This window comes from Camellia sinensis, chromosome 12, assembly GCF_055761805.1.
Source record: "Camellia sinensis isolate YWXY chromosome 12, ASM5576180v1, whole genome shotgun sequence".
NCBI classification, from domain to species: domain Eukaryota; kingdom Viridiplantae; phylum Streptophyta; class Magnoliopsida; order Ericales; family Theaceae; genus Camellia; species Camellia sinensis.
The window spans coordinates 144,052,680-144,064,256 of NC_138972.1; the positions used below are offsets into that span (position 1 = coordinate 144,052,680).

At 33.9% G+C, this 11,577-nt stretch overlaps 1 long non-coding RNA gene across 5 annotated transcripts; it reads right to left on the bottom strand.

The window, feature by feature from the left end:
* Window positions 1-3,520: 3,520 nt before the first annotated feature.
* Window positions 3,521-11,313, bottom strand: LOC114273126 (uncharacterized). 5 transcript variants are annotated; one of them, XR_014347419.1, is made up of 6 exons: window positions 11,214-11,313; window positions 10,967-11,074; window positions 5,355-5,481; window positions 4,863-4,953; window positions 4,176-4,732; window positions 3,521-4,067 (listed from the first exon to the last, which is right to left on the bottom strand). It is a non-coding gene; the product is annotated as an uncharacterized LOC114273126 (long non-coding RNA). The 5 variants fall into 5 exon arrangements; XR_014347422.1 differs by lacking the exon at window positions 11,214-11,313 and having other exon boundaries at window positions 4,176-4,282; window positions 4,421-4,732; window positions 10,967-11,199; XR_014347421.1 differs by lacking the exon at window positions 11,214-11,313 and having other exon boundaries at window positions 3,521-3,665; window positions 3,754-4,067; window positions 10,967-11,198.
* Between the last annotated feature and the right edge of the window lie 264 nt (window positions 11,314-11,577).

The following is an 11,577-nucleotide window of genomic DNA, read 5'->3' on the forward strand; positions in this document are numbered from 1 at the left end:
GATTCGCAAATCAAGGCAAAGCACAAAAGAGCCCCGAAATCCGGAGGCAAGGCTCGCAGCCGAGACTCTGTAACTTCAGAACGAGCACAATATGCACCATCACCGAGCGCTCAATCAATGACGTCTGAGTCTTAAGGTCGGTCAAAAATGGGATGTCTACATTCATCTTCAGCTTTTTTCAATTTCTCATCAATGTTACCAAACACTTGATAATTCCACCTTCTGACACATACTCTAAGATTCCCCAGCTTTTTCATGACCATGAAACTAACCCAACCATTAATCTGATTGTTTTCCCAAGCTGACTTCACTTCAGATTTAAAATTAGGATGCAAGCACCAAGCATTTATGAATCTAAATGGCCTTGGGTCCCAGTCCCTCTCATCTTCCACAAGCAATATTGGGCCATAGTCAGAAAGAGTTCTAGGTAGCCCCCACTGCTTAAATGAGAACTTCTCCAACCACCTATGATCAATTAAAAATCTATCAATCCTACTCCACCTTTCCCCATCCAAAGCATTGCACCATGTGAATGTTGTTTGGTTAACAGTAAATGTTGCTGAAAATTCTGGAATGTTGTTAAAAATTTTGTTGGAATGTTGCTAAAAATGTTGTAGTCAGTAGTCTGCAATGAATCAAAATACGAGCTTGAAGAGTATGAATCTCATTGTATTTCAAAGAAAATTGGCATATCTTTATGCCATTCATTTATATTAACTCCTAGCATGAGCATAATTCCAATATCTTTGGTTCTCAAAGCAGCAGTTTGCTCCAGTCAACCTATTAGTAAGATTTTTCATATTTACAGGAAATAATGCTAAATTTCTTATCAAATACAAATAATATTGACCTCAAATTTATAAATTAAAAAAAAATAGTTGTGTTGACAACAGCAAGGATCCTTTTTTTTTTTTTTTTTTTTTGCTCAACTAACAATTCTATAGAGGAAAAAAAAAAAACACGAAAGCACAAAGTAGATATAAGTTGTAGTCAAACTGCACCAGACAATCCCAATATAAATCCAAACCTCTATATCACATTCAGACTTCAAATAATCTCAATATAAATCCAAACCATGTGAAATACTTATAATTCAATCGATTCATAAATCCCAACAAAATTTACAATAGAGCAGTCCAAGTCCAAAACCAACTTAATTTACACTTAATATTTAAACAACAAAAGAAGAAGTCCAAATCCAAATTTAATTTACACATAATATTTAAACAATAAAAGAAAAAGTCCAAATCCAATCAATACTATTATTACAATGGCGTAGTGCAACTTTTCCCGAAGTTCTTTAATCTCTACAACCATTTATTTACTTTCTTTTCTACACTTTGTAACCATCTCTTTCAGCTCACCATTGGATACAATGAGTTCGTTGACTAAAGGCTTGATATTACAATTTTTATCGCTTTCCTCCCTTAGCATCTTCAACCATTGACGCCGTTTATGTAAAAGCATCCATCACTCAAAGAAGCCGCATCCATTGGTGTTGTTGAAAGGGCAAACAAAGTATACCATCCCTAGATTTTCCTTTGACTCTAAAATCTTGAATGTTGCTCTCGCCCTGCAACAACATTTTCGATTTCTAAACTAAATTTCACTAGTATCACTCATAGAGGAATTTGATGTTGACATTTTTTTAGTTGAAATAACAACATATTATAAAGGTGAGATGAAATTAGCATTCTTCACCCATGTTAATATTCAATCAGATGACCCACTAATCAAAAACAAATTCAATATGCCTATTGGGTTATGTATTGCTTACATGCTAGGTAGTTAAATGTTAGGGGAAAATATATATAATTGCCTATTTCAATTAGATGCAAACTAAAGACAACTCACATTTCCTTTAGAAATATAGCTCATTTTATCATTTCTCTGGAAAAAAAAAAAGTGTTTAACGTTTGGGAAAAATCCACATAATTGCTTACTTCAATTAGATGCATCAAACATGGCAATAATGCAATAACATTTAGACAAGAACAAGAAGTACTGCACCAGCTATTTAAGGTCCAAGAATGGATCATTCAAGTATTGAGGACAGTAGCTAAATCTGACTTTAGGATATTGTGAATTACACAAGTCTCGATCAATAAGTTCTTCTATTGTTTTATCTTGTTTAATTTCCATTATTCTCTTAAATTTCATTCTTCTTCTCATTAAATTCTAATACGTCATTTTCAGTTCCATTGTTATATATATTCCAACAACTATCACCCAACATTAAACAAAAATAAATAAATAAATAAATGTAAGGATATATGCATTGTGGAAAATATATATTGTTTTTATCATTTTCATCCTAGTTTAATCAATGACATAAGCTCCACTATAAACAAAAAAAAAATATATATATATATATATATCTCCACTATAACAAGATCTCCACTGTAAAATAAAAATAAAAAAGAGCTAGACTTTTTGGTATCTCTAAATATTGACAATATTGACAAACTAATAAATAAAAAAAATAGGTATCTATATTGACAATGAAAATATTGACAATATTAACAAACTAATAAAAAAAAATTAGGTAACTCTGAATCAACATAGAAGAAATCATGTAAAAAATTCCAAATTAGCTCCTCTAAGAATAAATTTGAAATAAATCATGTAAAAAGTCCTAAATCAAAACCCTAAGAACAGATTTCAAATAAATCGAGTAAGAATCTCTCAATCAACAAATTAAACAATCTTATATTACCATTACTATTACCATCACTACTACAAAAATAGATAAAGATCACACTTTTTTTGTGTGATGTTTGTTATTTAATCACACCTTTTTAGTTTTATTAAAGTGTGGTCTTTGGGAGTGTGATTAAAAGGGGTCATTTTTAATCACACTTTTTAAGTGTGATTAAAAATATTTAGATCACACCTTTTAAGTGTGATTAATAACAGTTAGATCACACCTTTTAAGTGTGATTAAAACTTTTAGATCACACCTTTTAAGTGTGATTGATAACATTTAGATCACACCTTTTAAGTGTGATTAAAACATTTAGATCACACCTTTTAAGTGTGATTAAAAACCTTTTAAGTGTGATTAAAAACATTTAGATCACACCTTTTAAGTGTGATTAATAACAGTTAGATCACACCTTTTAAGTGTGATTGATAACATTTAGATCACACCTTTTAAGTGTGATTAAAAACCTTTTAAGTGTGATTAAAAATATTTAGATCATACCTTTTAAGTGTGATTGTTAACATTTAGATTAAGTGTGATTAAAAACATTTAGATCACACCTTTTAAGTGTGATTAAAAATATTTAAATCACATGTTTTAAGTGTTATTAATAACTAATAAAACATGTGATAATAAACATTTAAATCACAAATTTTAAATGTGATTAATATCTAATAAAACACGTGATTAATAATTAGATAAGATCACATGTTATATGCATTTAAAGAATGTAATACACACTATATACTATATTTTGAATCACAACCATATATTGAATACAATAACATCATATATTTCATAAATGAAAGTTCAATGTTCAAAAAATATATACTCCAAAGGAATTAGTAAAAAGTTTTTAACTGTGCTTACATATATTAAAAAATAAAAAATAAAAAACTTAAAAAAACTAAGTTGTTGAATTCTTTGACCATATTTTGCATATCTCCAGGAATTTTTTGACCTGAAAAATAAAACCACAAATTAATTCAGAAACCACTAGAAGCATATGAATGAACTTACTACTTTTGTAGAGACTATTCTTGTCTTACAAAAGACAATTTTCTCATCACACTAACTCTTCATCCCCTGCATCAATAGAAAAGGAATAACAACTTTAATTGTTACTAGTATAAAACGTTTGTATTACCATATATAAATATGACATATACATAGAATCAATAAATCCAAAATAAAAATCTTCAATGTATGGCTAAATATTTTAAAGTCATAAAACCAAAAATATATATAGAATCAACAAATCCAAAATTATAAACCAAACATAACAAATCCACAGCCAAGTGGTTCATTCCATGTATCCTTAGAAATTGCAAATGCCCCATCAGCTTGTGATTCCCAAACATACCTGAAAGTCAACAAATTAGATGCATCCACAGTTACATTTGTTAAATTTTCGACTGTAAGAACAACTACTCTAGTTCAGTAGAAAAAGGATATGAATTCAGAGGCATACTGTTTATCTTCATTATGTTTGCTAATGACTTCAACATAGTCAGCGACAAGATAAACAGAGTAGAACCCAACACCAAACTGCCCAATGAGATTAAGGTCTCCACTTGTCTGCATTTTCTCCACAAAAGTTGTGTAATATTAGAATAAATTCAATTACAGACCATTAATTATTAATTCCCCCCCCCCCAAGGAAGAAGTTGACATTGTACCAGTAAAACACTCAGCCTTATTGATAAAATAAAATACCTGAAGTTCCAGATTTAGCTATTGTTTCCAATCTTTGAAGATACAAGAATTTATTGTCTCATAAAATGCCTAACAAAAACCCTACAAGCACAGAATGCATCGATGTCTCACAAAACCTCGGCTCCCAATATTGAAATTGGGCACTTAACGTTGGTAAGAACAAGCTATCAGTCACACACACACACACACACATGTTATGAGCTTAAGATGTGTGAAATTTACCTTCGATTTCATCTTCTGTGATGCGACCGGGATACAAAACCACTGCAGCCTGAATTTCATCAGTCCTTGCTAGTTTTACAACTACCACCCCTGAGTCAAACGCAAAAATAACCCATAATCTTAGCAGCCGAGTCCATGACTCGTTGGTGAAGAGTAGCCCAGTTCAACTATGTCAAATTTCACAGCTTATTTCATATAAAAAGCAATATAAATATCTTACCACCCTAGCAAAAACCTGCAGCCCCTATTGAAGTGACTCCTTTGCTTCGTAAAGCAGAAATTACTGGCTTGGCACCTTCAAACCCTTTATCCTGGAATGCAGAAAGTTCACATTAACATAGCTAATTGAATTGTTGAAGAAAAAATTCTTTCTTTCCAAACCTTTTGTCTTCTAATAGGATCAATATGCTTCTCATAACATTTAGTGATGAATCTATCCGCCTAAAGTTGATCTTTATTGATTTATTTTTTTTTATTTACTTAACGTTTTTTTTTAATTTTATTTTAATCATGTCGAAAAATTTTGGTTTTAGTCCTATCTCAATTGAACAACCCTGAAAATTTTAAAAATTATACATGACGACAATTTGGAACCTTGTGATGTTGAAATAGAGAAAAACTATGTGCACTATCACTTCTTTAATCTTTGAAACTAGCATGCCAATTTCAATGACCGACTTTTAGATAAAGGGTAGTGAAACCAGAAACTAACCACGCCATGCGCCTTTCTCCATGATTCCCAGTCCATATTAGGGTTATTAAGATCAAAAGGTTCACCATAGAAGAAATTAGGAACCACTACTAGAAATCCCTCGGCTGCCACTTTGTCTGCAAGTTTCCTTCAAAATGATAAAATGCAAATGTTACTTCAACTAAATTACAAGAGATAATGATGCAATTAGTGACAAAATAAGAGAAAATAAAAGGAGAGGAAAAGGGAAGGAAAGAGGGGACAAAATAACCAATCATTTCCCCTTGTTTGGTTGAGAAGAAAGTGGGACAGAAACTAAAAGAAAAAAATGTAGTTTATTGACTCTTAGCGTTATTTGTTGCACTTTAATCTAAATTTAAATTTTCCTCCAAAGTTGCTTGTGTAATGAAGATTTTTACTTATCAGAGAGAGAGAGAGAGGGGGGGAAGGGAGAGTGAAGATAAAATATTTAAAAACTTTCCTTCATTTTTCTTCTATTTTCTCTCCAATTAAGTCAACCAAACAAAAGAAAATAAAAACTTTTTGAATCTCTCCCTTATCTTCCCTTTTTTCTCTTCAACCAAACACACCACTGAGAATTAAAATAGATAATCACTATGGTTCGTCAGAATGCCATCCAGGTTTTATAATATTATTATTTCAATTGGCCAAAATTGCAGCATTCCAGCACCAGATTTGAGAAAGCTGTTAGCAAACTAAATTCCTCATCTCCTTTTAATCCCTTAACAGTTCCCTAATGTTTCAAAATATAGACGAGACATCATAACCAGTTATACTACTAACCAATTTAAGTTCTGACTCAATTGCTCAGTTTCAGTCCATACATGCAAACTATTTCCAGAACCTTGACCTTTGATTTTTTCCCTCTAAGTCCAATGTCACAAGTTAATCAAAAGATTTTTTTTTCCCCATATACTAGCTCTCAATCAAGAAATAAGAGACAAAATTTATCTATAATAAAATGAATTTACATAACTCCTATGTATGCATATTAGTTAATGTTGGACTATACATAACCAGGGATTGGTTAAAATGTATAAATAGTCTTTAACCTAAATATGGACCTAATTACATTCTTTCTCCAGGATCAGAACAAAGGCTTGCAATGCCATGCAAGCACCCTTATTGCATGCAGATACACTGTTATGTACACTTCCTACATCAAAATCACATTACACTAGAATGCAATTCCACAGACTCCACGACTTGTCTATTTTGCACAGATTACTTATAAAAAATAAATAAACAAATAAAGGTGCATGATCATGAAAATGCCAAGCTATAAGTGGAGCTTCAACAAGTTGATTGAATGAATTGATGTCTTGAAGTCAAAAGGATTAAAAAAATAAAATATGAACACCAACAGGTCCAACACCAAATCTCAAAACAAAAACTTTCTTAGGTAGTATCTGATGGTCTGTGGGTAAATATGCAAGTTAAAGACAACACCAACTACAATATTTTACTAACAACAGATAATAGTAACAATTCAGCATACCTCATATTTGGAGCGTCATATCCAGCAAAACATCTAAAGCTTAGTTTATGAAAGAACATTGAGAACTCAAAACATATATCATAATGCAAACTTTTAAATTTTCATCGGAATCATCTTCTGCATTCGCGATCTTCTGCATTCGCATGTAACTTCCTACCTGGGGATGCAAAGACCAGAACAAGGTCGATTCACAGAACAATATGCATATTGTTTGGAACCATTACCATTATGTGTCCTAATACCGCGATTTAAAACCTTAGTGATTAATGATTTTGAAAACATGAAAACCTGAAGTTCATCATGCTCTTGTACTTCTAAGTTCTCACTAGACTAGAAAATAATGAGTTAAATGCTTCTAATTTAACATAATGCAATGAGAAGGAAAATTCATATTCCAACTCTGGCTTTTCACACATAACCAATAACAAGTTATACCTGGCATTTTATCTCTACCAGAACCTTCAAGGACTTCCAGTGTAACAACCCTCATACTGCTTACCGATTAATGACTGATTGATTACCGATAGACACTGATTACCGTTAAACTGAATTGATTATGACTGATAATTGAGCTGATTAAAAGTACTGAACTGACTTACTGGAGTCTGGAATTAATTGACCGACTGTATCTGTTTAAATGCATAACCTATCTGTTTGATTGTTTGATTATCTGTTCATGTTTTATGTTTAAACTGCTAATTGAAGGCCTTATCGGCGGCCGAACCGGGAATCGATTAATGTTTTATAATCCTCATAATTAATGTGAGTTTATGGTGTATTTACCTGAAAACTGATTAGGTATGACTAAATTAGATTAAAACAAGCTAATTAAAGAGTTAGGCTTAATTACCAAATTGCCATTGTTAGTGGGCCTCCTATTATAACATATTAGAGCCTTGTGCGCACTTGAAACAAACATTTCCTCAGCCTTGTTTGATGCTCTAGCCGACCTTAGAGAGAGAGAGGAGCTAGAAGAGTTGAGTTCAACTTGTTTCATGGTGAATTGGCTAGAATTGCTTAAAGAATTGAAGGTTGATTACTAATTTGAGCTCCCTCACTTCTAATTCTACACCTAAGGTAGATCATTCATCATCTTGATGGTGTCTTTGAGTTGTTCTTGCATGATTCATGCTTCATTGTAGAACTAAGTCATGAATTGGTTCATTGTTGTTGAATTGAAGCTTAATGGTTGCATGCATGTACATATATTGAAGTTTTGAGGTTGTAGTTCATAATACCTCACATGCATGTCCATCTTTTGGTCATACTCCATGAGTTCATCTTGTTTTTGAAGGTTTGAGCTCTTTTGAAACAGCACTAAAACTTTGAAGATGATTTAAGATCATGCATGTCACATTTGAGTTGTTGTTCTTGAAACTTGGTTTGAAATCATGTTTAATTGAACTACCTTTGGGCTTTGATTTCTCAAATTGATCTTTGAAACATGCTATACTATGAGTTTTGAAGTGTTTTCTAGAAAATTAGCCCAAAAGGATCGAATTTGATGCATTGGAACTTGATTTGAGCATTGGAGTTCAAATCTGGATTTTCCAGATTTTGGTCTCCCGCTCGAGCGGGGAAAGTGGCGCTCGAGCGGGGAATTCGAGCTCCCAGCATCTTGCACTGTTTTACAGTCCGCTCGAGCGGAGTAATGTACGCTCGAGCGGAGACCTTTGTTGCATGACCGCTCGAGCGGGGAAACTTGAGCTCGAGCGGGACTCTGTTTTTTTGAAAATGTTTTAAATGTGCATCTTTGCATCCTCATCCCATTCTAGGCGTTCTTAGGCCTAGTTTAAGACATCTTGTTGAGGATATAGATGTAGAACACGCAGAGGCATTAGGGATTAAGTTGTTAATCTTTCCCAACTGTGTAGCTTAGTGTGTGTTCAATCTGTTAACTGTGTAGGGTTGGCGACTGGGGAGACACGCTCTAGCTTACTATAGCCCAGAACTCTGTGAGTAACATTTGTGTAAAGATATGTTCAAACTGATTATCTTCTGAACAATTAAACTGAACTGTTTCTGAACGGTATTGTTAACTGAATGAATGAATGTATGACCTATATTCTGAACTGTATTGTGGCATCCTTAGCAACTACTGTTATTGACAACTACTGTTACAGAGATCTCTGTCGGTTCCCATGTTGGAACCACTACTGTTCACTGATATGATGGCCATCATTCACTGTTTGGTCTATTAAGACCCGGTCTATTAAGACCTACTGTACTGTTTAGCTACTGGATGTACCACATATGACTGTTATAATCTGTGAAACTTGGAGCAAAGTGCTGCACGGAACTAAGTGCTACAAAGTGAGTCACCTCTAGAATCTGTGCGAGACACCTCTTGAGTCCATAAGAACTGTACTGTTACTGTTACTGTTACTGCTACTGTACTGCTACTGTACTGTTACTGTTACTGCTACTGTACTGCCACTGTACTATTACTGTTACTGTTACTACTACTGTACTATTACTGTTACTGTTACTGCTACTGTACTGCTACTGTATTGTTACCGTTACTGCCATTGTACTGACGCTGCTACTAGTACTGCTAACGGATGTACCACGTACGATTACTATGATTTCTAAACGACTGTTACGGCATCAATATGAGCCACAAACTGACTGACCGATATACTGAATCAATGAACTGTTTAAATATTAAAAAGACATTCATCCTAAACCTCTTTACGTATTATGTTATTCACTGGGCTTTAGCTCACTGCTCCTATATATATGTAGGTGTTCAGGCACTGGACCGCTGCTAGGAGCGTCAGGCAAGTTTTTGTTTTGTCAGCCAACCACTGTGCCTCACTGTGAGGTTCTAAGCCGTTCAAGCTTCGGCTTTGGGGTGTTTTAATATTCCCTGTCCGTCCCTGTAACTGTTTTGTTTACTGTATAGACTGTATAGACTGTTACTGTACCGTTTAATAGGGATTAGATCCCTGTTCTGAATGATTGTGCATGTATGTGTAGACTGTCACAGCTCATTGGACATTGTTCATTTACTATATTGGCTTCCGCCAGGCCCTGTACTCTGTTTTACTGGTTTACTGTTAGGCAGGCCTTCGGTAATCTCGGATTACTGGCCGGTTACGGTGCTAAACCCATAGGGCCGGGTTTGGGTCGTGACATCCAGGTAGTGAACGAATGAGGGAACAACTATATCGAGCTTTCCGTCACTGAGATATAAAATATGAATACAGCATAAAACATGTTGTCCACCACAAATATTAAAATCATTAGGCAAAAAATAAAGCATGTTCCCTACAAATCCTTGATATCAAAGAATAACAGTTACTAGATATTTTATTTCGTTTTTGAAGTTTCTAGACATTGAAGGTTTCTCTGCTGAATGCACTCATCTCGGAGGGTATTTGACTGTGAAGCTTGGGAAAACTGTGTTGTCAGTTAAAAGCAGCCCAGTGCAAGAGGCTGCCGCCTTTGCAGGATTTGGGAAAGGGGTCAGATGCACCATGTGTGGAGAGGCTCTTTCTACATTTCAAACCCACAATTTTGTTTTGTCATTAAGCTACAGAAAAAATAATCTGTTTATTTTTTTCTTGGGTTAAAGTTTAATTTTAAAAAATTGCTTTTTATTAATTCCAATGGGTAACATCAAAGTTTGGCTTCCTTTCCTAGAGTGTTTTCACTGAGTTGCTTTTCTCCAAAACTCCAAGCCCAACACACATTCACTAATCCACCCATGGGTTTCAAAAATATCCAACCAAACAAAAATGCTGACTTCAAATTACAAACACATCTAACACATGGTTTATGCTCATGTTATGAGCAGCACACTTAACTTTCCTAACGAATGTATCAAAAAAAATCTAGACCAAACACAACAGATCAACATATAATTAATTGCAAAACCCCCAAAATACTTTTATATATTATCTCTGAAACCGTGAGACCATCTGTAGTATGTGTTTCTAATCCATGATGAAATTACTCAGAGTTTCCCAAACAGTCTTGCTCATTACCCTCCTCTGCTAAAAAATTATAAGCACAAATAATACTTGGGCCAAATTAGACATATAGATCATGTACCAAAGTCAATGATTCATCACAAACAAAAGTTTCTAATCCATAGCAAGGAGGGGGGGACCTTGGCGGCGCGGGTGAGGCGATCGCCGCTTTCGCCGACGGAGATGTTGAGGACGAGTTTCTAGACTTTGATCCCTCTCATTGGGTTCGAGAGCTTCTTCTCCGAAGCCTATATTCATTCATATTTTTCCATTATTCACACAAACACAGTCAGTACAACATACATCTATATATATTCATATCATAGAGATATATATATATATATTCATAACATATATATATATATAGAGAGAGAGAGAGAGAGAGACCATTGCGAATGCGGAGGAGGAGCAGAGAGGTGAAGAAAGCGGCAACAGGAGTGGATTTAAGGGTGGATGGAGATGAAGGAAGAAGTTCCTAGGGTTTCGTTTAAAATGACGATAATGCCCTGTCAATGCTCTTATCTAATAATCCCGTATTGAGTTGGTAGGGAAGGGTAAAATGGGTAATTCATAAAGTTAAAAATGAAAAACGAAAAAGATATATAAGTAATGTTAAAGGTCATAAATAAATAAATAATAAATACGAAGATAATTATAAAAAATTCTCCACTTGTAGATTACACATATATTAAAACCTTTATAAACTGAAAAGAGCATTGACTTTGGTACACCCTTTATTTAGATAGTTATA